The sequence below is a fragment of the Pogona vitticeps genome, chromosome 15 (assembly GCF_051106095.1).
Source record: "Pogona vitticeps strain Pit_001003342236 chromosome 15, PviZW2.1, whole genome shotgun sequence".
Classification (NCBI taxonomy): domain Eukaryota; kingdom Metazoa; phylum Chordata; class Lepidosauria; order Squamata; family Agamidae; genus Pogona; species Pogona vitticeps.
The window spans coordinates 9,549,557-9,576,747 of record NC_135797.1 but is presented as its reverse complement, the minus strand read 5'-3'; the positions used below and the strand labels follow the sequence as shown (position 1 = coordinate 9,576,747).

Sequence of the window (27,191 nt, the reverse complement as noted above, 5' to 3'; positions counted from 1 at the left end):
TGATTTTTATTTTTTTATCAATGTGATCCCTTTTGCTTAGATCACATTTTAGTAAACATTATATAATAACTTTGATGCCTGTGATGTTTTAGGCTTCACATGGTGAACTCAGTCATGTTGGAGGATTTTAATACATTTAGATGTTCAATTATTGCATTTGTATATTTGTGTTTTTGTGTAAACCGCCCAGAACACACATGTCTTAGATGGTATATAAGTCTAATGAAAATAAATAAAAATAAATTGGAGTATGCAAATCCATAACGTCTCAGTAGGCAGGGGCTAATTCTGCCAATCACTCCGTTCAGCCATGTCAACCCTACACATGGTGTTATGATATGGGAAATGGGGTTTAGTCCTTAATAAACATGTATAGGACCAGAACCTAAGAGTGTTTAATTAAGTAGTTGTGAATAGGTGGGAAATATTAAACAAGACAAAAAGAAAAACAATTCTTAGTGTACAAGATTCAGTGAAAGGCAGACCGTTACCATGTAAAAGAAGGCATGGACATTGGTATAAGGCAGGGTTTTTTCTGCAATTACAATTCCAATTACAGTGGTGCCCCACATAGCGAGGTTAATCCGTTCCGGATTAACCCTCGCTATGCGGAATTGTCGCTAAACGGGTAGGGAAAACGTATTGAAACGCATTAAACTTAGTTTAATTAAACTTAGTTTAATTAAACTTAGTTTAATGCGTTCCAATACCTTGCTTACTTACCCGTTCAGCGAGGATTCCCCTTGCCGGCAGCCATTTTCGCGCCCTCGCTAAGCGAGGGCAGGGCGTGAAAACGGCTGCCGGCAGCCATTTCCGGGCTTCCGGCGGCCATTTTGGAGCCGCCGAACATCTGTTCGGCGGCTCCAAAATGGCCGCCGCAATACCCGATCTTCGCAATGCGGGTTTTCCCCATTGCGAAGATCGGGTATGTTTCCGTATAGCGATCACGAAAAAGGGATCGCTATATGGAAACATCGCTATACGGTGCACTCGCTAAGCGAGGCACCACTGTATAAAACAGATCATAAGCTGAGCCCAAATGGTCAAGATTGACCAGAATCTGTTTAAGAAAAAGCACATGAACCTCAACCACATTTTCCCACCAGAAATGAGCAATGGAGTTGATGCATGGAGGTGCCCCCAAACACATCACCAGGAGAAAAGGGGGGGGGGGGTAATCCAGAAATATCCTGTCTTCTGTGATGCCTGAACTCAACCAGCCCTCAAGCCACCGCGCATTGTACCACCTCTCTTTTAACATAAACTCCCAAACCAGCAGGACCAGTTGTATCTGAAGGCAGCTAAATTGCACCCTCAGGCACATTTTTTCTGGGAGCTGGTGGTATATTTTAGGTTAGAGTTCAATCTGCTTTTACACCCCCTTTCTGCAGATTTTGCATGTTATGATGCTATTTTAATTTTGTGGTCTGCCCCTAGGTGAATTTTATGAGAGTGATGTGAATTCCACTCCTTTTGAAAATCCTTCTGTGTTCATCGACTGGTGCAAAACATGTTGCACCCCGTGGAGATTTTAAAAAACCAGGAGAAGTCTAAAAAAATCCTAGGTGGTGGATTTAGAGACTAGGTAGCGGAATAAGATCCAAAGATGTTGTGGAGAGTTTGGAGCTCTCCACAACAGGATTCTCTGAGGTACAAGTTTAGGGTAAACAGTAGGAGAATCGGTGGAAAGCTGGGGGACGACCAAGTTCTTGAAGCAGTGCTTTCCCTGAGGTAAAATGTTTTTTGGGTAAAGTAAGGAGAAGCCTCCTTATCTCCCTCCTTTTGAATTATGAGGCTCCCTGGGGCTCCCTTTTGCCCTGGGGAACCCTTTGAGACCCTCAGACTTCGGGGGGGGGGGAGAGAAAGCCTTTCAGAGTAAAGCCAATTCTGGTAGATCCCTGCCAGCCATCACAGTCCTGCCAGTGGCAATCGAGAAGCATTAAAAAAAATTAATGGCTTCTCTGCAATCTGAGGCACCCAAAGGCTCCAAGATGGATCAGACGGGCAAAGGGCCTTTGTGAGATAGTTCTGATCGATCACAGTGTCCTGTGAAGACCAGCTAGAGCTTGGGTGTGTGTGTGAATCCATGGGGTATTTGTGTTTTCCAGCACAGAATGCTCCCCCCCCCCTTTGACCAAATGCCAATTTTGTGCTGTGACTTTGCAGGACCCGGAGCGATGAGGCCTCTGTAGGCTCCACTTCTGCTCTGCTCCCTTTCATACGATTTAGGGGGCTCCCTAGACAGCAGTGGGGATTCTTGGGGATGGGTTCAGGAGCTCCCACTGCTACAAGTACTCCGTGTGCCTGAAAATGCAGCTGTTAGCTCCTTTCTTTTTCAGAGGCTGCTGGTCCGGGGTGGAAGCATGCGCTCCTCTGTCTGGACAGCATCCTATTTGTGTCAGCTCAGGGAGCAAAAGCATCAGCATTTGGGTCTTTGCCTTCCTCCACTCTGGCTGTAATAGGTCCAGAGGGAGGTCTGATATACTCCACATTTTCTTATCAGTCAGCTCATAGACCTCACGTATGGTTATTATCTTCTATTTCTGTGAAGGGAATGTATAATCCTGTATGAGATATCCCAGCATAAAACCTAACCTGAAGTTCAGTGGGACCTTGTCCTACCTGTTGTTCCCATGACATTGCCTCTCTCTCTTTTTGCTAATCCCTCTCCTCCTCCTAAAACAAACTTTCTTAGGGCCTATGGAATCCCATAAACCTGCATTTCCCTCGCTATGTCTCTCAGTTCTGGGTACAGCCTAGCAAATCCAGCTGCTTCTTCCCTATTGAAACCAGCTGCCTCCGCCTGTTGCCAGAATCTGACTGCCAAACGTATATATTGTCTACAGTTGGACCTATTGATCCTTATAGGCTTGGATCGATCTTTGATTCATCCCTTTCTGTTGCTGATCTCTCCTTTCTCGTTTACTCAAAGGTATGGGATCCTCCAAATAGCCTTCCTGTAGATCTTTGAGTTCTCCTGGGCCACTCCAGGGACCCCACCCTCTTCCTATCGCCCTGTCCTATCTTCATCACATAATACACAGACACAAGCCACCCTCTTCTTGTCTATTGGGTGCATCATATCTTTCATAACTTTAAGTTCTAATGCCAGCCTACCAGACTCTGCAGTTTTATCCTCCAAATCTAGCATCCCTGCTTCAAGGATTTTATTTTTCCTTTCCGGTTCCATAATTTCTTCATCCTTGTGTCCTTGACACTACTTAACTTTGGCTTATACAGCCAGTTCTTGGCCTCCTCCCTTGAATCTGAATTCAGCTGAACTCTCTTTTTCTTTTCCCATCTTTTCCTTGTTTGTTTGAAAGGGGTTCCTGTACATCAATCCTATTCCCTTAGGCTTCTTCCCTTTAAATAACGCTTAAAGAGTTTATTTCTGCTCCTAAGGATCCCTTAGGATTACATTGTCCCCTCCTTCTGTCACAGAAGTGAGGATTATATTTATTTATATTCTATACCAGAGAGAAGGTAGATTGGTGCTACTTTTCTAGAATAGCTTACGGTGCTTTTAGAAAGATCAAGAAACACATAAACGTTGGAATCAACGAAAGCATTGAAAATACTTTAAAACGTGACACTTTTGAGACAACGAAAGAGCTGATCTGAACTCTACAGTATTTGGATTCGTAGTGGGGAAATCCCACTATCTCTTTTTTTCCCTCCTTTCTCTCCCCCCACCTTACCAGAAGAGAACTGACTTTCCTAAACCCTGTTCCGTAATTCAGATCACATCCTCCTCCCAATTTGATAAGCAGCGCCCTCGGATCCGGCCGTCGCCCCGCAAACACCCAGCCGTTTCCCTTCCAAGCCCTGGTAGGCGGCCTTCCCACCGCCTTCTCTTCCCACCTCTCTCTGGAGGATGGAGACGGCTCTGCTGGGGGCCAGAGGGGCTTCCTTCCCTGGGACCCCGAAACCCTCCACAGGCAGGTTAAGGGCACAAAGGACGGGAGACGGATCATTTCTAAGGTGTATTTTAGATCTAAAATTTCCCAGCAGAGCTCTTCACTCTCGAGATGTTGTCCTCGGTACGTAGAATGGCTCCTGAATTCTGAGACATGCTTTTTGCAAGGCGCTTGCGATTCATACTCAAGATTTAGATCTTCCAGAAAATGATCTCTCACTAGATCCCTGACTTTGGGGAAAGATACACTAAAGTGTTCAAGGTGCCAGAAAGTGAAGGATCAATTTGATCTAAACAATGAACCAAAACCGGGGGGGGGGGGGAACATATCAAGCCACATTCCTAAGAAGCAGAGGACAAGGAGGCATAGGTCCTCTAGCAAAGAATTTCAGGAATAAATGCTAACAAAGGACAACTTCTGTTTCCTGTTGAATACGTTCGCTTGTATCTACAAATGTACACAAAGTAATAAGGCTATTAATAATGGCTAAATTCAATTTGGGTTAAAAATGAAAGATGAATAGAAGCCGCTTATAAAGGAGCCGTTCTGGGAAGGGAGGGGTTCGGCACTCCGCCCTCATCATCCTACCTCTGACCAAGTAGATCGAGAATATCATCAACAGGATTGCGACCCAGGGAGGGAGCTGAAACACCCCCGCCTGTTCCTCAGCCACAACGGCAGCACTCGTGGGAACGGGGGGGGGACCTGGGGAGATAGATTTAATTTTCCCATGGCGCCAACATTTAAGGTGGCAAGCAGTACCAGCATGACCTCCACCAGCTCTCCTTCGCTCAAGGAAAGGCCAGGAGGAAGAGGAGCACAACTCTGCCACTCTCCGGCTGACCGAAGGCCAACGGTGGGTTCGAAGGGCAGGTGGGCCTCCGGCCTGTCCCTACCCACGCCCAGTCCACCCCCTCCCCTCCCTCACCTCTGGGACCGGGGCCAAAGGGGGGGCCCAGGGCTTTGGGGGAATGGAAGTGCAGCCAAGAAGAGCCCTCGGCGGCGAAGCAAACCCTGAGAGGCTCTGCAGGCCCCACTGCCCAGCTGCCTGGCGCTCTCTTCTCCCGCTCCTGTGGCAAGGCTATTTTTGAGGAAAGATGCCAGGGCAAGGTCTCCCATCGTCCCCGGCTGGCAGGAGGCTCACCCAGCAGGGACAAAAGGGGTGCGTCTCTGTGTGTGTGTGTGCTTTGGCAAGCTGAAGGTTCTTGGCTTTTTCCTCCTCTGGTTTTGGGGGTCACGAGGGATGTCAAAACAAAAAGGACGGCGCCCCCAAGGAAAGGACGGATGGCAAGAGTGTGGGGCTGGCTGCTGAAGAGGCCCCCCCGCCCGGCGTTCAACAGGGAGAGCGCCCACGTCACAATTGTGGCAAGTCGATTTGGCACAGGGGCAAACGGGATGGGGACCCAGGGAAGGAGGAAGATGGCTCTCCGATGGGGAACGCTCCCCGCCCCGACCGTCTGCACCTCTGGAGAGCGTGGGGGGCAGGCAACAGAGACAGGAAAGTAATGCTCAGTGGTTAGTGTTCGTTACAAGGAAAGGCAGTGAAAACGGCTCTCCTTTCTTGCACCCGGTGGCCTTTTCCCTTCCCTGTTGTGACCGTGACCGACGTCCAGCGGATTCCCTCCTCTCTTCCTTGGGACGCTCGCGAGGAAGAACCGGGTGCGAAAGGAGCAGAGGGATTCCAGTAAGGTATGGGAAGGATTTGGGAAGAGGGAGTCGGGGCAGAGAGGAGAAGGCCGGTCATGGAGTACTTCAAGGTTCGCCCCCTTTTAAAGTCCAGAAATTTTCACGGCGGTTTGGGCTTCCAGTGTTTGACCACCAATCTTGTCCGGTCAGTGCCGAGTGCGCGGTCGGTGTGCACTTTGCTCACATCCGAAACAAGCCGAAGGCAAGCGGGTCAATCTTCCAGGCTTGCTCATTTTGGGGCCCTAGATGCCTGGCGCAGAGGGAGGAGGGCCCCGCAGAAAGGGTTGGAAGCCGCCGGGCAGGGCAGCTTTTTTGGGGTGGAGAAGTCCCCATGGGCAAAGGGGTCCAGCGTGGGCGCCGCAAGAGTTGGTGGCCTCTGGATGTGCGCCCTCCCAGGTGAGGAGACTGGACGGGCGAGGTGCGGGGTCCGGACAAGACGAAAATCCAGGGGTTGATCCGGCGGTGGACAGGGGAGTGCTGGGGCTGGGAGATGAGGCCGGCGTGAGGGGAGTGAGGGTGAGGGGAATGGGGGCTACGTGGTGAGGAAGGCGAGGGGAGAGCACCATCTAGAAGAAGGGGAAAAGGTGTGTTTGAACATGCAGAACCACATATTTGGGGTCCAAACACTGTTTCCTCGGCATAGAATCAAAATATTCATGGAGGTGGAAGGGGTCTAGAAGGCCATCCAGTCTGACCCCCTGCTCAAGGCAGGAATCCAAGTCCAAGCAGACCCGACAGAGGGCGCTCCCGTTTTTTCTTAAATGCCTCCAGCGATGGAGCGCTCACCACCTCCCCAATTATTGGCTCCATCGTTGTACTGCTCTAATAGTTAAGAAGTTTTCCCTGACATTTCAGCCTAATTCTGGCTTTCTGTAGCTTGAACCCATCACGACGTGTCCTGCACTCTGGGAGGATGGAGAACAGATCCTGGCCCTCCTTTGTAGGACAGCCTTTCAAGTATTTCAAAAGGGCTCTCCTATCTCCCCTCCGCCTTCTTTTCTCCAGAGACACAAGACTCAAGAAGGGGCCTAAACAGTACAGAATAGAGGGGAACTAGCATCTCATGGGATTTGAAGACTAGATTTCTGTTAATTCAGCCTCAAATAGCATTGGCCTTTTTTGCTGCTGCATCACACGATTGGCTCATATTCTGCTTGTGATCTACAATGATTCCGATATCATTGTCGAGGGGAATATTGCCCTTCAGATCAAGGGAAGAAGAAGACCGGGGGGGGGGGAGCAGTCCACAATGAACTACGATGAAGTGCGGTGATCACAAAGAAACAGCTGTGGACACTTCTCTGGAGGAGAGCTCAGAGCGATGCCTCTTGCACCGAGCTAGGGTAAAGCAAGGCCCTAGTCCTCAGGTCCTGGTGAAAGAGTTGGTTCAAACTGGCACACAGAAACGTCCCTCGCTCTAAGCCACCCACCAGTGGGTGGACTCACCATTCGGGCTGGGTTGGGGTTGGGTCTGTGCCAAGGGGACCCTCCAGTCCTCAATGCTAAAAATGATGAGACCGAAGGAGACCCAGAGCGTTGCTTTCTCCGTGGGGGCCCCTTTCCCTCCGGACTCATTTTCCTACCATCAGTCTCGGCCTCTGGGAAGTTGATTCAAACAGAATCAGAGCAATCTGTCCTCCTGGGAGATCTTAAAAAGCCAATGGAGTTGGGGGTGGTCAGCGCTCGCTGAGGGGCACCAGCTCAACAATTTCTGGACAGCCTCTTTCACACCTCTTTCAGACGGCTGTGTTCGGTGTTGTTAACATTCAGGCTGCCCTCTGCTAGGTAAAGCTTGACATCCTTTTCCCTATTTTCAAGGTAGAGGATACCCAGAAGTGGCATTATCCCGTTCCTTTCTTTTGGGGTCTCCCCGAGACTGGGCGGCTTGCCCAAGGCCTCTCTCCTCCCGGGAAGCACCGCGGGGGAATCAAACCCCCAACCTCAGGCTCCACAGCTGGAGACCTCAGCCCCTGAGCTAGCCAGCCAGCCCCAACGACTGATGACGACATTCCTTATTCCCCTCATCCCAGGTTCGCCTCGCAAAGATGATGATGATGATGATGATGAATGCAAATCCAAACATTTCTATATTTCCAGAGTAGACCTTTGGTCTCAATGGGTGGGGTAGAAAGCCAATAAAATAAATAAATAAAAAAGTTCAGATGCTGAATTTCGTATTTCACATTCCTCAGGATTTCAACTTCTTCACAAGCAGCACCTGTATATCTGACACAGCAACAGACACGAATGCAAATCAACCTCCCTTTGCAAAACCAAAAACAGAAATTCTAATTTAAAACAGATTTCAAACAGAGTGTATTAAACTAGAACTACAGTTCCATTTCATGAGATGCGACCACGTAACCCATGTGTCTGCTGCTGCATCAGATATACAGAATATATATATATATAGGCCCACCTTCTTCTACCCGATCTTTAGAGCTGGAAATCTCCAGGGTGATCTTGGAAGCTTCCTGCCGAAAATAAAAAACAAGAAAACCACAGAGATTCTGCCCTGAAATTCCCAGTTCCTTCTGATTCCATGAAATGTTGACCCAGCCGATGGGTGGCACATGGATTTAAAATCTGGCTCCATGTTTAATGTCTGGCTGTCCCTCTCCTCAAAGGGGTCTCTGGAAGCCTCCACACAGACAGAAGTAATGAGTTACAAGTAACAGAACTACCTGCAACTAAATGCTTTTTTATTTTCTTCTTTGAGAAGAAGGGTGCAACAAAGTTCAGTTTCTCAAGCAATGCAACAAGAAGGACTAAACTACATGTTATTGGTTTATTTATTTTTTTAGGAAGGAAAAGGCACAGTAACAACAACAACAATAAAAAGTAACAGTCCTCAAAACACATAATGAGTTTGTTTTTCAAAATAATGAACTTTCACCCACAGTTGAGGTAGCTGGAGTTTTTAAAAGGGACTTTCCAAATTTGGGCTTTTCCCTTTCCGAGCTAAAGAGCTGCAGGAAAACACACATGAGTCGGTTCAGAGCCAGCACGAACTCCCCAGGTTGTGCCTCCTGAGCATAATAAAAATTTCACCCAATGCACCTAGAAGGGCACCTAGTGAGGCTTTCCAAGCAAACCTTTCATTTGGGGGATTTTCAGGGAGATGGGCCAGTGGGAGTCTCGGAAAATACAGGATAGCGGCTCCTGCCTTTGAGAAAGGCTGGGTGGCCTTCAATGCAATGCACATTTTCAGAAGCAGCTACCATCTTCATCTAATGCAGGATGCAAAAAACATGTTTTTTGCTATTAGGACTCCTTATCCGCGGGACCAGTATCCACTGATTCAGTGACCCACGGTCTGAAAACATTAAAAGCGAAATCTTAGAAACAAAAATGTTGAAAATGAAGTTACTGGAGTTAGCGTTCTCTGTTAAAAGAGTGTTAACCATAATCCACTTTTTTTGCAAAGGCAAAGCAGAAGAACCGATGAACATGCCCGTAAGCAGAAGCAACCGCTTGCTTTTGAACCCTGAGCCAGATCAGATGTTTGAAGGCCTGTGAGAAGCGGGGAGAAAACCCTGCCCTGTCAGTTCAAGCACTTGCTGACTGGGGAGAATAGGGGTTGTAGTCCAAAATAAAAGGTTGCTAAGCTATGGCCCAGTCTCCACTAGCAGGGAGTTCATGAGACTTCATTATACTTTATCTCAACACTGGTTTTTTCCAATTTAAGAAATACCTTAAGAGGATTTTTAATATGGATAAGATACTTGGTTTGCCTCTGCTGCTTCTCATATTGTGGTTCCCTTATTTGGGGGTGGTGTATAGGTATATATATGTGATATCCCGTGTGGTGCAGTGGGCAAATTAATGAGGGAGACTCCTGAGACCTGGGTTCGAATCCCCTCTCAGCCATTAAAACCCACGGGTGTGTGGAACTGGTAAAACCACTCTTTAAATAGCCCCGTCAGGATCACCCTAAGTCTATGGCCCACAACAACAAGTGTATAAATGCCTTCTGCACTGGAAAAAACTGAGATTTTTAGAAACTTTAAGGACTATTTTAAAGAGAGAAAAAACTAGGACGATCAAGATGGTAGTAGAGCTGGCTGGAGAGCTCAGTGGTTTAAGTCTCTGAGAGTTGCAATATTAGGGTGCCCATCTGAAAACAGAAATAGAACATGGAGAATGCAGGAAAAGAATGAAGCAGCTTTGCCACCATCATCCTCTTAGAACTGTTGAGCTGGAAGGGACCCTATGCCGGCCCTCATTCTAGACAGCTGCCGTGGGTCCTGTCAGAATCCAGGCTGCCCTCGGCTAGGTAAAGCTTGGCGTCCTTTCTCCTGCTGGCAACGCGGGCACCCTCTTGTTGCCACTCATTTCAGGCCCTTTCCTGGCTTTTCGACCCATGAACACAGACGCCCCATACTCCACATTCATAAACCAGTGTGTGTGGGTTTTTTTGGAAGAACTGAATATTATCTTTTAAGGATGTTCAGCTGCTTTGGCTCCTTTTTAAGGAGAAAGTCAGGGGTAACCATCTTTTAAAAGATAGATAAATCCATCTATACAAATGAGCCTATTTTGTGCTTGTGCTTAACTATGGCTTCTCCTCAGCGGTATCAGAGATCCGGAGAAGGGAGATATTCATACTTCATGCATCTACGAATAGGGAGGTCACCAACATACAAGGGTTCGCCCTTTTCCTTTGGTCAACCCACTAGGCCAGCTCAGGTTGGCAGCGATCTGTGACCTCACAAACGTTGGCCCAGCAATGTTCTGACAACAGAATTTACTCAGGAGGAGGCGGATCAACAGTCACTCTCTTGAGGGACAGGCAGCGTGGAGGTTTCACAGAGTCGGTCTTGTGTTTCGTCTCTGTGTTTCCATCACAAAATGTTGTGCCTCATAGTTTTTGTTGCGCACGTCCTCAAGCGATGGATAGGCGGACTCAATCCTGATGTGGACAATCGTGGCAAGGAGGAGGAGAAAGGTGAGTCTAGGCCTTGGGGGGGGGGGAAAGGCAGGAAGGGACTGAAGTCCCTTGAACTGAGGTTTATTTTTGTTTGTTTTTTTATTAACAATTTAGGATAGGGTAGGGGATACAAAAAGTAAGGGAGGGATATGAGGAAAAAGGAAAAAGAAACAGGGGGAGGAGAACATAAAATATGTTGCCATATCAACTCGACTTTCCATTTTTCTGCTATATAGTTGCCCTCCAGTTTCTAACCAGTTTCCACATTTTAATCTATGTTATTCAAATGCTATCTGGTGACTCAAGCCATTTATATAATAAATCCCATCATCCCTTTTGTATTGGACAGTCTTTCAGCACTTCTGATAAGAGATCCATTTCTGCCGCTTCCTGTAACTTTTCAATAAGTTCCTCTTGTTCCGGTATCACCGATTTCTTCCCGTTCTTAGCATAAAGAATTCTGGCTGCAGTAACTATGTATATAACTAAGTAGTTCTTTGTCTTATTCATATTATTTGGTATAATACTCAGTAAAAAACGAGGGCCATGAGATCCATGATTTGTGTCTGTTAGAAGTAAAAGTATAATCTCTTGTCTTTGGGTTACATTTCCTCCAAGCATCTATCATATTTATTTTTTTCCGCCAATTTTAAAAAGTTTCTTGAGATTGTTCCTCTCTTTTTTTGTTAATTTGTCTGTTTTTGTGTCTAGTTCTTTGTCAAAAACAGCATTAAAATCCCCTGTCACGCAGTAATAGTCATAGTCTTTATTTATTATTTCTAATTGCAGTTGTTTTTTAAAAAGTTTATTGAGTTCCACTTGGCACGTAAATATTAACAATCAGTATTTTCTTTGATTCTCTTTTTCTCGTTTTCTCATGAATCCACGTATTCTCCCCCCATCTTGTAACAGGGTGTCTCTTTTTATTCCTCCAAGGTGGATCGCTCCTGCTGGCCCAAGAGGACCAAGAGAGTTCACCCGAAGAAGATCTGGCATCTGAGGTGTTATTTTCAGTCGGGCAATTACAAGCACAGAGAACGGAATCACCGCCAGATTCTCCTACCCCAGTAGCCAAATTGAGGGGCAAGCATCGGCAGAGACTCGAGGCACGAAGCTCGCATGAAAGCTTGCCAGAGGAACATCGGATTCAAGGCCTCTAGGCGTTTGTTGCTTGCTGCTCCTCTATAATTGATCTGTGGAAACAACAACTCCATTCTCTGGCTCACATCCACCGTCCTGCTATCTTGGACCTTGCTTACTTGCCCCTTCTGATTTTTCACACTACAACTCCCATGATTCTTTCGGGTTCCGGTTCCGGCTGTAGGGTGGAGCAGCGTTTGTGTCTCTTTGCTCCTGTTTTTTTAGTAGTTTTAATGAGTTTTAAACAGTTTTAAATAGTTTAAACAGTTTGTGTTTTTTGAATATTAATTGCTTTTAATTGCCTTCAGCTTTTAATCGTGGTTTTGGCAAGTCTTTTTAATTTTTTTAAATGCTTTTTGAAGTTAGTTAGAGAATAAGCTAGCTTATAAGTAATCAAATCCATTTTTAATGAATGAAAGATAATAGAGCATCCATGATTTTCCTTCTGTGATTAGCTTATTTATCCTTAAATAAATCTTGTTTTATTTGGCAGCAAGAGGGTGAGACTCATCATTGATATAGTGAGGATAATATCCTCCGGTGGCAGCGAAAAAGGGGTAAAGAACAAGTCGTGTCCAAAGGTGAACTTGTGTGAGAGGCAAAACACACAGGGGTCGCTGGAGGTGCGCGTCAAGTACATACAGATCGAAAACAGAGGACTCCACCTGCCGAGTGAGCCCCTCAGACTAAATGCTTTGAAGGGCCCTGATGGAGGGTGGGGGACATGACCATGGACACACACGCCCCTTCAGTGGGGGGCAGTGGCGTGGAAATCAGAGCAGCCGGCAGCTGGGGCCCCAGGAAAGCAACTCTGGCTAACCATAGTTACCAAGACAGCGTGGCCATCGAGTGGGCTCAAAGGACGGCCAACCAAGATACACATAGATAGACTGCCCCTGGTGAGGGAGGCTCTGCCTGTCTCTCCTCGCCGGGAGAGACCTACCCCAACTTTCCCCAAGATGGATCTGCCCTGCGGGTTTTGCCATTCTAAGGCCGTGAAGGACGAAACCCGGTGGACTGAAGAACTCTGACACACAATCATTCACTGGGTCTAAGAAGAAGCAGCGCAAAGGGGGCGGGGGTGTCGGCGTCTTGTTTTGTGCCACAGACCTACGGCACAAGAGACTTCACTGTGGCACCGATCCGCCAGAGAAACCGTGCTGGCGCTCTGGCTCTCCTTGGTCCGGACGGCGCAGGTGTAATCCAGGGACCTGTCCAGAGGCCTCTGGGGGATCCGCAGGGTGGGCTCCAAAGAGAGGACCGCCTCAGCCTGCTCCCCGTTGAACCGAGTGAAGTTCACGTCGCCTCCTCTGCCCGTCATGGCGCAGTGCAAGGGAATGTTGCAGGTCCCGTTCACCGAGGAAATGGCAATGGTCGGTCTGAGCAGCCTTCCTTAAAAGAGAGTTTTTTTTAAGGAAGGAAAGCTGGTCTCATTTGGAGCAGGATGAGAAGAGCCCTGGAAAGAAATGCCCTAAGAATGGAATCTGTCCGATCTCAATTTTCAGCGGGAGGACCCTATCCTACCCCTTTAACGGTTGTGGATGGAGACAGACGAGAGCATCGTTTGGGGCGGGATGGAGGATTCTCCTCCGGAGGGACCCCAATGGGCGCCCTCTCAATGCTCTTCCTTTATGGCCTGGCCTTCATTCCACTTCCTGTACGTCTCCTTTATTCTGTTTTTGGGTCCTTTCTGAGCTTCTTGTGAAGCCGCACTGTACTTTTTTGCTGCCTCCCGCCTTTTTTTCTTGTTAGAATGGTTTGTAGTTGTACCTTTAGAATCTCCCTGTTTTTTAAAAAATTTCTGACCCTTCTTGGACATCTTTTCTTGTTAGGATCTCCTGCCATTGAACCTTACCTATCCATGTCTGAGTTCATCAAAATTGGCTTTTTTAAAATCCACCATATGTGTGTAGCTATAGTTTCCTTTGAAACTACACTGCTCTGGTTTCCTTTGAAATCAAGAATCCTCGTAGAAGGAGGTCCCTCTCGCCCAGAGTCCCCCTTCCTGCCACGTCCTCTACCAAGTCATCTCGATTGGTTAGAATTACAGGTGGGGATATTCATCAATGAATACAAAAATCCCCACCCCATCTGAACCGAAGGAAGGCCAGGTCCCCTCAACAGATATCTATCAGGATAACTGAAGTTCGAATCTCCCATCACTCTGCCTTATTTTTTCCCCTTGAATTCTACCTCCTCTCAACGCTGTGTTCAAAGGGGGTTACGTAGTCAGTCTTGTGCAATCGGATAAGCTATCACAATAATACCTAATTATGATATTTCTGTGTATTTATTTAAATCAGCACATGTGCATTTTGGACAAACATTTCCTCCTCTTTCCTGAAGATAAACCTTTTTTTTTGTAATGCCTGTCTTTCTTGTTGATCTTATAGTTCTATGAACATTGATGGATTCCTCCAAAATGAATTGAAGCTTCTCTTCTATATTGATGTGTATCCTCTCAGAGAGATTAAGATGGAGGGAGGGAGAGAGGAAGGAATGAAGCAAGCAAGCAAGGAATGAAGGATGGGAGGAAGGAAGGAAGGGAAGGAGGGAGGGAGGGAGGGAGAAAGCCAGACATGTAAGAATTAAGCACTCAGTCTGCAGGCAAAATATACAACAGTAGTCTTTATTTTTTTTTTACTCCATTTAAAAAATATCTCAGTGGTAGCCATTTTATAATATGGAAATTCTTCACAGAATTTCTGCTTGATGACACTCATACATTCTTATCAATAGCCAACTGAAACAAAATTAAAGCAAAGTTTTATTGGAAGAATACGCTGGCAGTGTGTCCATTGAAGGCTTAAGGTCATTGAAATCGACTTAATAACCATTTCTGAATAAATGCTGCACAATTTTTAGACTGCTTTAAGATAGAGAAAGAGAGAGAGAAGAACAGTTCCTCAGTCATTAGCCTGGGAACAAGAAAGGTTTAAGAACTACATAACCTCTGGCCTCATAATTTAGGAATCTCCAGTTAATCAAGCTGCTATTGACGTTGTGGCCGTTCCAGACGAGATTCACCTCGTCAGCGGTCAGCACCCTGTCCCACATGTACACATCCTTCATCTCCCCCACAAATGACTCTTTGGTAGCAAAGCCACCTCCAAAGGAGTCCTGATCTTGCCCAAGGACAATCGATGCCTCGGGATTGATGGAGTAACCTTTCTTCAGTCCCGTTCGTGGCAAAGGACGGCCGTCCACCCACAATTCCACTAACCCCGTAGCAGAATCCCAACTCACACAGAGGTGTTCCCAATTAGATTTTGAGCCCTGCTTTTCCGGAAGGTTGAAGGTCACGCTGTAAGCTCCCACATAAAGGCTGTATTGGTTTGGGCTGAGCTTGTAGAGGAGGAGTTCATTGTGGCTTCTCCTGGTGGCGTAAGAGAAGAGGCCGTATCCACGGGTCAAGAGGGTGTAGGATCTCAGGCACACCGTGAAACCGGTCAGCGGCTGCTGGAGCGGGGCCTTCAAAAACACAGCCGCACGATTCGATGCGGTCGGGAAAATGAAGACCTTATTTTGAAGATCTGCAGGGAAGCAAGAAATATTAAAATTCTTTCTCCCCTTAGGATCCCAGGTGGTTGTCACTTGGATCTAGTCTAGGATTGTGTCTGCCCTCAAGTCCTTCCTGTAGCTTTCCCAAAAGGCACCCGGTGGGCTTTTCCGGGAACAGAGAGAGGACTGAGTAGGGCTCTGAGGTAAACCACCAAGGTTTCCCTGCCTCTCGAGAGTAAGAAGACATGAAAGAACATTGCTGGTCCAGGTCAATGGTCCATGTAATGCACTATTGCTCAGGCATCCACGTTCTATTCAACAAGCCGTTCCTATGGTAGATCCATCTACTCTAACTCAGAATGGATTATTGAGCTCTTTTGCTTTTTAAAATGCATTTTAGTATTGGTTTTATTTAACATTTTTAACATAATGCTTGTTTCATTCTTTTTAAATATTTGTATACACACTCTTTTTTTAGCTTTTAACTATTGTAAACTGCCTTGAGTCCTTTTAAGCAGAAAGGCAGGGTAAAAATAATTCAAATGAAGAAACAAACCGAAGAACGTCCAAGGAATCATACTCGATCATGCTAACGAGCTCGATCTTCCAGCATCCCATTTCCCCAAATGACGGCCCGTCAGAGGCCTCTGGAAAGAGCAGAAACAGCGAGGCAGGAACCGAGCCTAACTAGAGAGCTAAACAGCCCCAGAACCCCTGAGCTACCTAGAAAAAGTGATATAGCGCTAAACGCGGTCCTCAGAACAAAACAAACTGTTAGCAATGAGTGGAAAACCTGGAAAGGCCTGGGAAAAGCCACTGCCCAGCTTTCCATCATCTGGAGGGTGCACAATATGCCCAAACGGTCCAGAAGCCCCAGTGGCTGACCATCTGCTTCCAGGCACCATTCAAAGTTTCTAACTTATTTAGTTTCTTGATAGGTTGGAAACTTATGCAGTTTCTAACCTATCAAGCCCTAAACGGCTTTGGGTCCAAAGCTCTCTCAAGGACCGCCTCTCCCTTTAGGGCCCTGCTTGGGTCTTGAGGTCATCAGGAGGGGCCTTTCTCTCCATCCCACCCACATCACAGGCGCCCTTGGTGGGGAGCCCCCTCCAGGAACACGGAGGAGAAAGTCGGGTCCCCCACAAAAGAAAAAACAATGTTTATGCTTTATTTTAAGAGAAGTGGACAGAGTCGGGACGTAGTACTATTTTTTTTTAACATTCATATTTAGATTCCCCTCTGGGTTTTGACACTCTCTAAATTCTGCTCCCCTGGGGGCCAAGGCTCAATGGCTCCACCCTCGTTACTGCCCTGTAAGTAAAAAAGGCAACTTAATATATCTCTCCATCATCACTCGTTGGCCGAGGTCTCTGGCTGCCGAGCTAGAGGTTGGGTGTTCAGTTCCCCATGGAGCCAGCTTTGCAGGTAAAGAAGACGGAAACCTGTGTGAGGTTAATGGAGACGAGCCTGCAAGGAAGGGAGGCATCATCATACTAATGATGGGAACACTTTGGTCCCTTGAAACGAATGGTCTCTTCTTCAATTAGCCTTGAGATTTTGGGACCAAAGGATTTACTGGCGAAGGAAGAGGGACTGCCTCCGTCAGAGCCTCAGTGAGTGAGACTCTTTAAAGACTCACAGGCAGTAATATTAATATTAATCATATTTCGGTCCCCTAAGTGGTGCTTGTGCCTGCCTTGGGCCGGGGAAAGCTCCAGGTAGAGGCCGAGTCCCTTCCTTCTGAGCAGGGCCGGTTCTGGGCTTTTCTGTGCCCTAGGCAAGACTCACGACTTGCGCCCGCCCCACCACCCCCAATTTTCAATAACAGACAAATTGTAGGAAAAACAGAAAGCACAAGAGCTGAATTTGTGAATATTTTGAGTTGCATTTTTGTCAAGAAACTAGCCTGTATAAAACTGCCTCTCTCAGTTCAGTTCTGAGCTCCTCGGCGGTCAGTTTTGCGCCCCTCTCCGGTCTGTGCTCTCGGCGGTTGGATATCTAGGTGGACAGGGTGGGGTTGTTGTTGTTGTTTTGGAGGAGGAAAAAACCCACAAGAGGCAGGTTGTGTGAGGCTGCGAGACAAGCTTTAATGGGTAAGAAGAATCCCGAGAAGACTCAGACCGGAAAGGGATGGTGAAAGGAAAGAAGAAAAACACACAGGCATCCCCTAAACTGAGGGTTCACTTTGTAGTAGCTCCGGCCCTACTTCTGAGGAACCCTATTCGGAGTACCTGGGATTGCCTCTCCGTTTGAGCGCCCAGTTATTGCAGCCTCCTGAGAGAAACGCAGGCCCTGCCAAGGGCAGCTGAAATCCGGAGCTGTTGCATGGCTGTGTTTGCAATGACGCTTCCCAGCGACTGAAGATCTCGACTGAAGATCTCGCACGGGCTTGTCCCCCAGCGTTGGCCGGTCTGTGCCTGATGTGGTCCTGCTTGGGTTTCCCTTCCTGTTTCTTCATCATACAGAAGGTCGACCGGACACCATATTGATAAGCAGAGGTTCGATTCTCCACAGAGACTGCCAGTGGCGTATTACCATCCTTTAAGGGCTCGTTAAGATCCCGCATTACGATCCCTTTCCGTCAACCGAACCTCTGCTTGCCCACATGCCTGCCCTTGTTTCTTCCCCCCCCCCTCATGCTTAGAAGTTCTTTGACAGCCTTGAACCCCTCCTATCCTTTCAGAAAAAGTCATCAGCAGACATGGAAGGTCAGCAGTGGAGTGACCGTCCCGCAGGGGGGGCTGATCGTGGGTCACTCAAATGAAAGGGCGGGTTCCGATTTTCAGCACGAACTGACGTTTGCCTCTTTTAAATAACGATTCTGTTGAACCTTGAGAGGCATCATGGAGTGTCGGTGGGATCCTTCTTGTGACAGACTTGGCACCACTGAGGGCTGTATTTGTCACCATTGAATTTCTCTCCATTTACACCATCAGATGCCACCAGAATCGCTCCCGATAGGATTCCTTCCGTCTTGAAACAGGGCCAGCCTCGGGTGGGATTTCTGCTATACCTTAGATCTGGTCCATCTTGGCTCTACTTCGTGTTCCTCTTTTAAAAATTGTGGGTTTTCCTTCAATCAATCATCCTCAGCCACCACCTCTGAGGTTCAACCTTCCACCTTGTGTGGGTATTTTCTATCCTCATCAAAATGACTCCAGGGCAACTTCTATGGGAGACGAAGGGAGGGACGTAAAACCCATTGAGAGGAACACGTAAAAGCGCCTGGACAAAGCGTTCCCAAAATGCCTCTGGACACCTGACACGGACCTTAATTTGGAGGAGGGAGACCCTTCCCGGAACCACCTACGCTCCCGTCCAGAGGTGTGAACATCACCTCGGATACTTAGTGTGATTTGTAGCATCATATACTTCACAAAATGGCTACTGCCACCCAGAGCCGCCGGCTTTGAGAGCCAGAGCGAATGGTATATATTTCTCCCCATCTGGAGCTTTTCGAACAACGCCTTCTGACTTCCTATGGCTTCTGCTGTCTCGCTTTTTGTCAGCTCTTGCTAAGTCACCCTCCAAAAGATCTGACAGGGATAAATGAAAAAAAAAGTGGTTCCTTTCTTTTTGAAGGAGAGTTTCCCTCACCTTCAGAAAACTGTGAGTCAAATTGATGGAAGGAACTTGAGATATGTTTCTTTAAATTATTAAATTTGGGAGCCAGAAACTGGGAACTGCTTGTTTCATCCATCCAGGACGTGCGTTCTTCCAAGTCCTTAGCCTTGCGTGACTGCCTTTTTGGTCCTGAATTTGGGCTGCTCCCTTTTTCTGGGGAGAGGCTCCTCCACCGGGAGGAGGATGAGGGTTTCTTCTGCTCCCAGAGGAGGAAGAAAGGATGGAGCAGTTACAAATCCCTTCCTAAATGGGACGGGACAGACTCAAATGTTCTTCAATGGAGACAGCTGGGTGAAGGAAAAATCCTGAATCCGAGAGGAAGGAAAAATCGAGGGGCCTTGAGGATTCTGGAGCAGACCTTTCCCTCCTCTCCGTCTTCACGGTAAGAGCTATAAAAGAATGATCTAAGAACTGCAGAGCTGGACCGGAACCCTTTGGATCACCGGATCCAGCCTCTGTCAAGGAGACACCGAGGGGAACTGAACTCCCAACCTTGGGGTCCGAAGCCAGAGACCTAAAGTATGGAGCTAACCAGGAGTTCATTAGAGATCATCATCCTTATCATAGAACTGCAAAGCTGGCTCCATGAGGAGTTGAACAAACACAACCTCTGGCTGTGCATACAAAGGCCTAAGCCGACGAGGGAGGATTGATTCTCAAGTCAACAGTCCTGGAACCAGGGATGGCTGGCGAGAGACCCACACCTGGCATTTTTAAGGTGGGGTCCCCCTCCCTCCCTCCCTCCCTCCCCCCCCCTAGAAACCCCAATACATCTATCGGGTACCAGTGCCAATCATTCTGGCTTTTTAATACCACGGAGGCCTTGGCAGGGCCTTCGTCCACTCAGAAGAACCTGGCCGTGTACTTCAAATGTCTGAATTTGGGGACATGAACATTTTTCACGGGGAAGACGAGGTCTGTGCATGTATTTTCCTCCGGGGAAGGGCTTAGCAAACGTCAGGAAGGAAGGGATACATGCGGGGCTCTGTCCATTCCTTTCTCATCCCTTCCGCTCACAAACTCAGCAGAACGTTGAATTGTGGCTTCCTTCCTGGGAATGTGAATTCTCATTCCTTTCTGAGTCATAATTAGTGTTTGCTCCGTCACTTCCCCTCTCACCAGACCTCCTTCTGAGATGGCTACCAGGCCAACTATGCGGATTGTTTGGCCACCAGCTTTTCCAGTACCAGTTCAAGTACCTTGTTCTTCTATGTTTAGGGTGGCCATCTTCTGTGGAAGAGGATCCATCACCCTTGGTGGGGTCAGAGGTCCATGGGACTATCCTTACGCTGTGATGGCAGTGACACCCATCAACGTGAATACCTTTCCCTGATGGCCATGGACACCTTCAAGGTCTCAGCTTTGCTCCAGCCTGCTCTCCTCCACCCTTGCTTTCTCAACTCTGGAATTCCCTTCGAGATCACCCAAAAGCCCTCCAGTCGGATTAGAGCACCCTCTCGATCTGAAGACAAGAGTCCACTATGAGAGGCTGGTTTCACCCATCAGGAGAATGTCAAAGGCCACCTGATGAAAGTCGGAGAAGACTTCCTTCCTTCCTTCCTTCCTTCCTTCCTTCCTTCCTTCCTTCCTTCCTTCCTTCCTTCCTTCCTTCCTTCCTTCCTTCCTCCCTCCCTCCCTCCCTCCCTCCCTCCCTCCTTCCCTCCCTCCCTCCCTCCCTCCCTCCCTCCCTCCTTCCTTCCTTCCTTCCTTCCTTCCTTCCTTCCCTCCCTCCCTCCCTCCCTCCCTCCCTCCCTCCTTCCTTCCTTCCTTCCATCCTTCCTTCCTTCCTTCCCTCCCTCCCTCCCTCCTTCCTTCCCTCCCTCCCTCCCTCCCTCCCTCCCTCCTTCCTTCCCTCCCTCCCTCCCTCCTTCCCTCCCTCCCTCCCTCCCTCCCTCCCTCCCTCCTTCCTTCCTTCCCTCCCTCCCTCCCTCCCTCCCTCCCTCCCTCCCTCCCTCCCTCCTTCCTTCCTTCCTTCCTTCCTTCCTTCCCTCCCTCCCTCCCTCCCTCCCTCCCTCCTTCCTTCCTTCCTTCCTTCCTTCCTTCCTTCCTTCCTTCCTTCCTTCCTTCCCTCCCTCCCTCCCTCCCTCCCTCCTTCCTTCCTTCCTTCCTTCCTTCCTTCCTTCCCTCCCTCCCTCCCTCCCTCCCTCCTTCCTCCCTTCCCTCCCTCCCTCCCTCCTTCCCTCCCTCCCTCCCTCCCTCCCTCCCTCCTTCCTTCCTTCCTTCCCTCCCTCCCTCCCTCCCTCCCTCCTTCCCTCCCTCCCTCCTTCCCTCCCTCCCTCCCTCCCTCCCTCCTTCCTTCCTTCCTTCCTTCCTTCCTTCCTTCCTTCCTTCCTTCCCTCCCTCCCTCCCTCCCTCCCTCCCTCCCTCCCTCCCTCCCTCCCTCCTTCCTTCCTTCCTTCCTTCCTTCCTTCCTTCCCTCCCTCCCTCCCTCCCTCCCTCCTTCCTTCCTTCCTTCCTTCCTTCCTTCCTTCCCTCCTTCCTTCCCTCCTTCCATCCCTCCCTGCTTCTTTGAACTGCTCAGCTTCCAGACTCTTCCTGCCCTCAGTCTAGGGGATGCTTGCGTTTTTCTTCTTTTCTTTCACCATCTCTTTCCGGTCTGAGTCTTCTCGGGATTCATGCTTCCCGTTACAGCTTTTCTCGCAGCATCACACAACTCGCCTCTCGTGGGTTTTCTCTCCTCCAACCCAACAAGCCCACCTTGTCCACCTTGACCTGCTGAGATCTCAACCCAGACGTAGGGCGGTAACAGGCGATGGCCCCCCCACCCCACAAACCGTCTTCCTCTTGACTGCACTCAGGGCCTCCAAAAGACCCAGATATCATACTGGGCCCCTTTGCGGGACCCACGGCCGGCAGGTTCCGCCCGGGCTTGGTCTTATGAGAGGAACTGATAGAGAGGACTAACTTTCAAGGACAAAAGGGAGTCAGATACTTAGGAATGCAACTCACATAGAAAACAAGTACGCTATTCAAAGACCATTATATGCAATTAATTAAAGGGATACAGAATAGCCGTCAAAATGAATATTCTACCTAAAATTTCATTTTTGTTTCGGACAATTCCTGCGATATTAGAACAGTCATTTCCCCAAGAACTTAACAAGATAATTATGAGACTTGTTTGGCAACGTTAAAAAAAATCCCAAGAATTAAAATCAAAGCAATGCAAGGTGCTAAACAAAGAGCAGATTTTGGTCTCCCGGATTCAGCAGAAGCGAAATTCTTAAGATATCAGGACTTGTTAAAAAAGGACTGTGGTTTAAGGTCCAAAGAAGAGTTAGTAGAACCTAATATATACATATTTCGACTGGTGCTCTAGAGCAGTGTTTCTTAACCTTTGTTACTTGGATGCTTTTGAACTGCAACTCCCAGAAACCCCCGTCAGGACAGTTGGTAGTGAAGGCTTCTGGGAGTTGCAGTCCAAAACTCCTGAGTAACTCAAGGTTAAGAACCAGTGATATAGAGCAGGGGTCCCCAACATTTTTCACTCTGTGGACCGGCTGGGGAAGGCGGTGCACCCTCGGACGTGCGCGCGTGAGTGAACAAGTGTGTGGGCGCTCTCGTGTGAATGAGCGTGTGCACAAACAGCAGCGCAAATCAGCTGTGCAGGAGGGAGTGCGTGCCCTGTTTCCTCCCCGTCCTCCCGCCTTCCATCGCGGGAGTCCTTCACCCGTGTCGTCTAAATGTTCTCATCTTTCCAGAAGTGTCTCCTAGGCCTGCTTCCTTTCTGGGCTTTCCTCACGCCTGGCACCTGGTTGAGGAAAGCCGAGGACACCAAGATACAGAGGGTCCGTTCCCATGCCAAGGGGACAGGGCTCCCCATCGGCCTCAGGGGTTTGAGCAAATCCAAATTCTGACTACAGTAGGACCCCCTTACCTACGGGATCAGTATTCACTGATTCATTTATCCACGGTCTGAAAATATCAGAAACCTTAAACGAAAAATATAAGATAGATATACAGTGGTGCCTCGCATAGTGATCGCTCCATATAGCGATGAAATCGCTTTGTGATGGACTTTTTGCCATTGCAAAAGTAATCGCTTTGTGATGGTCCGTATGGGCTATTTTCGCAGGGAAGCGATCATCACAAAGCCTTCCTTTTGGGCCAGCTGATCAGCAGTTTCAAAATGGCTGCCGGGTAAACAAAATGGCCACCCGCTGTTTTCAATCACGGATTCCTCACTTTAGAGGCAACGAAAATGGCAGCGCTATGGAGTATTTTCATTTAAAGGTGAGTTTTTAGCCCAGGGGAATGCATTAATCGCATTTTAATGCGTTTCTTGGGGTTTTTTTTCGCTTATTGATGTTATCGCTTGGCAGCGATTTTTTCTGCACGGATTAACATCGCTAAGCAAGGCACCACTATATACTGTATATGAATGATGATGTTAGCAGAACTGGCCGCTAGAGGGCGTCAGAGAACATGCAATGTCTTCTTTTTACTTGAGAAATTGTATTTCTATGATGTCATTACCAGAACTGGACAGGAAAGGGAGCCAGAGAACTTTTTACGTATTGCATTTGCTATTATACTGTCTTTCACTACAATGATCTGAATTTTTTTGGTATTGGAGGAGGGCCTTGGTACTAAACCCCTGCAGATATGGGGGTCCTATTGTATTTAAACTCAACCCAAATTTGTGGCAGAGTGGAAAGGGTGGCCTCCTTTTATTTCTCTCTTTTCCTTTTCCTTTTTTTTTCTTGTTCTCTGTCGCTTTCTTCTTTTTTTTCTTGTTCTTTTTTGCTTTTTTTTGCATCCCCTGATCCAAGCTCCTGTCGCAACACCCTGGCCCCAATCCAGCTTTCTCCCATCCCTCTCCCCGTGGTCAGCAAAGAAGCCAGTTCTGACTTCCGGGTCTCTTTGAAGCTCGGGCTCTTGTCGAGAGACGCCAGATTGCTGGCAGGGATGCTCTTTCTTTCCACCCCAACCTTAGGGGCTCCTTTCGGGTCCAGGGAGAGTGGGGTTCCCCCGGGCCAGGGGAGACAAGAGTGGGAGGAGACCCAATGAGAGAGAGAGAGCTGTTGTGTGATGCTGCAGTCAAGCTTTATTGGGAAACAGGAACAGAGAGGATGCTCCCTCTAAAAACAAATGTGAGGGGAAAAGAGTAAAGCACACGAGGTCGCATGGAGGAGAGAAGAGGGTGATCCAGGAGAATCAGAAAGAAGGAAACATGGAAGAGAGAGAGAGGCCGGGGAGAGAGAAGAGGAAAAGAGCGGATGGCCTTCGTGGACTTCCATTGAGCTCCTTTGCCTTGTTCCGGGCGAGTAAAAAGCGGAGGGTTCTTGTACGTGAGTCCTGATTGCGTCAATGAATTCCGGGCGATGAGAAGGGAGATCCAGAGTTCGATGAATGAAGTGAATGGGCGAGGAGGGGGGACTCCTGAAAAAGGCAACAGCAACCATCAGGATGCGGCCTCCATATTTGTGTTGTTTGTATGAAATTTCAAGGGGTGGCTTTTGTTAGACAGTGAGGCCAGGTGAGTCTGGTGGAGGACAGCTTCCCTTCGGGCGACGAGGGAGACAAAAGTGGCCGCCTTCCCATCCAGGGGCCGAGTGGTCCCTGTCGGCCAGGGTCAAGGGGAGCACAGGGACCCGCTCCGGGGTCGAAGAAGGGCAGGCCAGGGTGAACCACGTCCCGAAGCTCTCCAGTGGTCCAAAAAGGAGGAAATTGCTCAGAAGCGTGAAGGTTTCGCGGTACAGCAGAACTCACTCAGATTGGCAAAGGTGGCTTGGCGGTCGTCCACGTTCTAGACATCAACAGTCTAGACATCAACAGTCTAGACATCAACAGTGGACTCTTGTCTTCAGATCGCGAGGGTGCTCTGATCCGACCGGACGGCTTTCGGGTGATCCCGAAGGGAAACCCAGAGTGGAGAAAGCAAGGAAGGAGGAGAGCAGGATGGAGCACAGCTGAGACCTTGAAGGTGTCCATGGCCATCAGAGGAAGGTATTCATGTCGATGGGTGTCACTGACATCACATAGAAAGAACAAGAACAAGGAAACAAAAGACCCACCCCGTCACTAGGCCAAACACTTCCAAATGGGTCTGCCTCATGTTCTCGTGTACGCCATCTGGTCCTTGGCAAAAAGGAGCAATCCAGACCGTGTTGTCGGCGCTCCGGAAAGGGATCAGAACAGCCACCTGATCCCACACCTTCATTTCCGCTTCCCTGCCTGCCCTGCGTCAAGGAAGGATTAAACCCATCCCTTAAGGTCTTCTTCCCACCGGCTATGCTAAAATCAACATTCTCTAAATCCATTGGTGAAGGTGGCTTATCATCCTACTCGGCTGAATGCTTCCTGGAGGGGCTGTTCCACCTTCCCGCCTTTAGCTAACAGGGTCCCTCACAAAACAACAAGCACAAGATGTTGTTGTTGTTTTGTAGATTTTATATCTGGGCATTTTTTTGACAATTCCCTGTCTGTCCTGACAGAGACTCGAGGGAAAGGGCACATAGGAGCTGAGAGAGCGGACATGAGGAGATCCCTCCTTGTTTCAGCTTTGAAACATCACCGCGTCTGTTCGAATTAGCAATTATACCAATGCAGTTTCTTATGTACTGTAGTGTGGTTATCGTGGGAATGTGGGCCATTAATTGATGGGAGGGAGACACGTATCCATCTAGCAAAACAGTATAATAAAACAAGGTTTCTCCCTTATCTTCTGAGGAAACAACCATATGCCCAAAGCAATGTTTACCTTTTGGTTATTTACAGAAAAAGAGACTCAAATCAAATACCACTTTCAATGACTCATTTTATGACCCTTTGTCTGTGTGTTTTATACGGCTAAGGACACATCATTGGTTCTTTGGGCTTTCTTTACATCTGTAGCGCACGCGTATTGACTCTCTCAACTAGCTGCAATCATCAAATGGTCTCCTGAGAAAATCTCGCATCTTGCCTTCCTTCCTCTCGGCATCTTTAAAGGGGAAAAATCTCCACAGCCACGCTTGTTCAACAGGGACGTTTTTGAGATGATGTTGCTGCGTTGTGTCACTGCATGTTGAGAAAATGGGCCCTTTAATTTTGCCAGTCGACATGTGCAAGAAGGCTACTTCTTTGGAAATAGTTATAGATGCATGATTGTTTGCGTATGGTTTCCTTCACGTACCTGCAAACATACCTTCAGACTCCTGGTGATTCACAGCGAACCAAACCAGCAGGTTCTTGCTCCTAGTGTCAAAACAATTATTAATTAATTAATTAATTAATTACTTTGTTTGTTTGTTTGTTTGTTTGTTTGTTTATTTATTTATTTAATATCCCGCCTATCTGGTCGGTTAAGACCACTCTAGGCGGCTCACCGCATAAAACACACACATATATAAACAACCCTGCGAGGCAGAAAATTGAAAACCCACCAAAATCCTCCAAGTGCATCAAACACAGGCTTTAGAGTCTTCGAATCCTCCAGTTGTTCAATGAAATGTTTTGTTACGGTCCTTGACCAGCAAAATTAAGATACATTATTTAAATTTGGGGACATAAAAACAATCTAAAAACATTAGAAACACTAAAACACCAGAGGACTAAAAACATCCATATAAATATATATAAAACTACATTCATACATCTTACTAAATATCTCCTACTCCCTATCATAGGCCTTATCTATGGGCTATTGCAGCTTACACTGAATGCCAAAATTGTTACTTTGAAGCTCGTAGAGCCTGTTTGAACATTACCAATTTATACACCAATTTACAGATTCTATCGCTGCTCTCTAGGTGGAACCTTTCCTTCACGGATTTCGATTGCAGCAGCACAGAATTTAGCTGCTTTCATCAACACATCTGAATTTTGGTTTCGCCCAGTATATCTGCCAGGGCATCGCCCTGTCAGCAAAAGCAGTGTGTAATGTGCCTCTGATTGTCCAGGAAATGCCCTCATGTAAGGGTTAACATGGACTTCTCGAATGTCAGAATAAAAAGCACAATGTAGTAATACATGGGAAATAGTTTCAATCTCACCAGAGTTACAGGGGCATAAACGCTTAGTGTAAGGGATGTTGTTATACTTCTCTTCCTGGACTGCTGACGGAAGTGCATTGAAGCGGGCCAAAGTAAGACCTTTGCGTTGTTTAGGTGTTAGGGGTAAGTAGAGATATTTTGCCGGTTTCAGTGGGAGCAATGCGTTGTCAACTGTAAACCTATTTCTGATAATACCAAGATCCTGCTGCCTTTCTGTCTCAATAATACGCCGCCTAAGATTACTCTTGGCCTTAACGTATCCCATTTGTTGGATACTTTACTGAATAGCCGTATCTGTTGATTTTATGGTATATTGCTCTCTTCCAAGGTGACTTGGAAGTTGTTTAAATGACAACACAGCTGCACAATTGCTTTATTTTATTGAAGAAATTTCCGTATTATTAGTAGGGTTCAGGG

General features: G+C 47.7%; 1 pseudogene; it reads right to left on the bottom strand.

Annotated features, from left to right (window-relative positions):
• Positions 1-14,586: 14,586 nt before the first annotated feature.
• Positions 14,587-24,961, bottom strand: LOC144584934 (serum amyloid P-component pseudogene; annotated as a pseudogene).
• Positions 24,962-27,191: the final 2,230 nt, after the last annotated feature.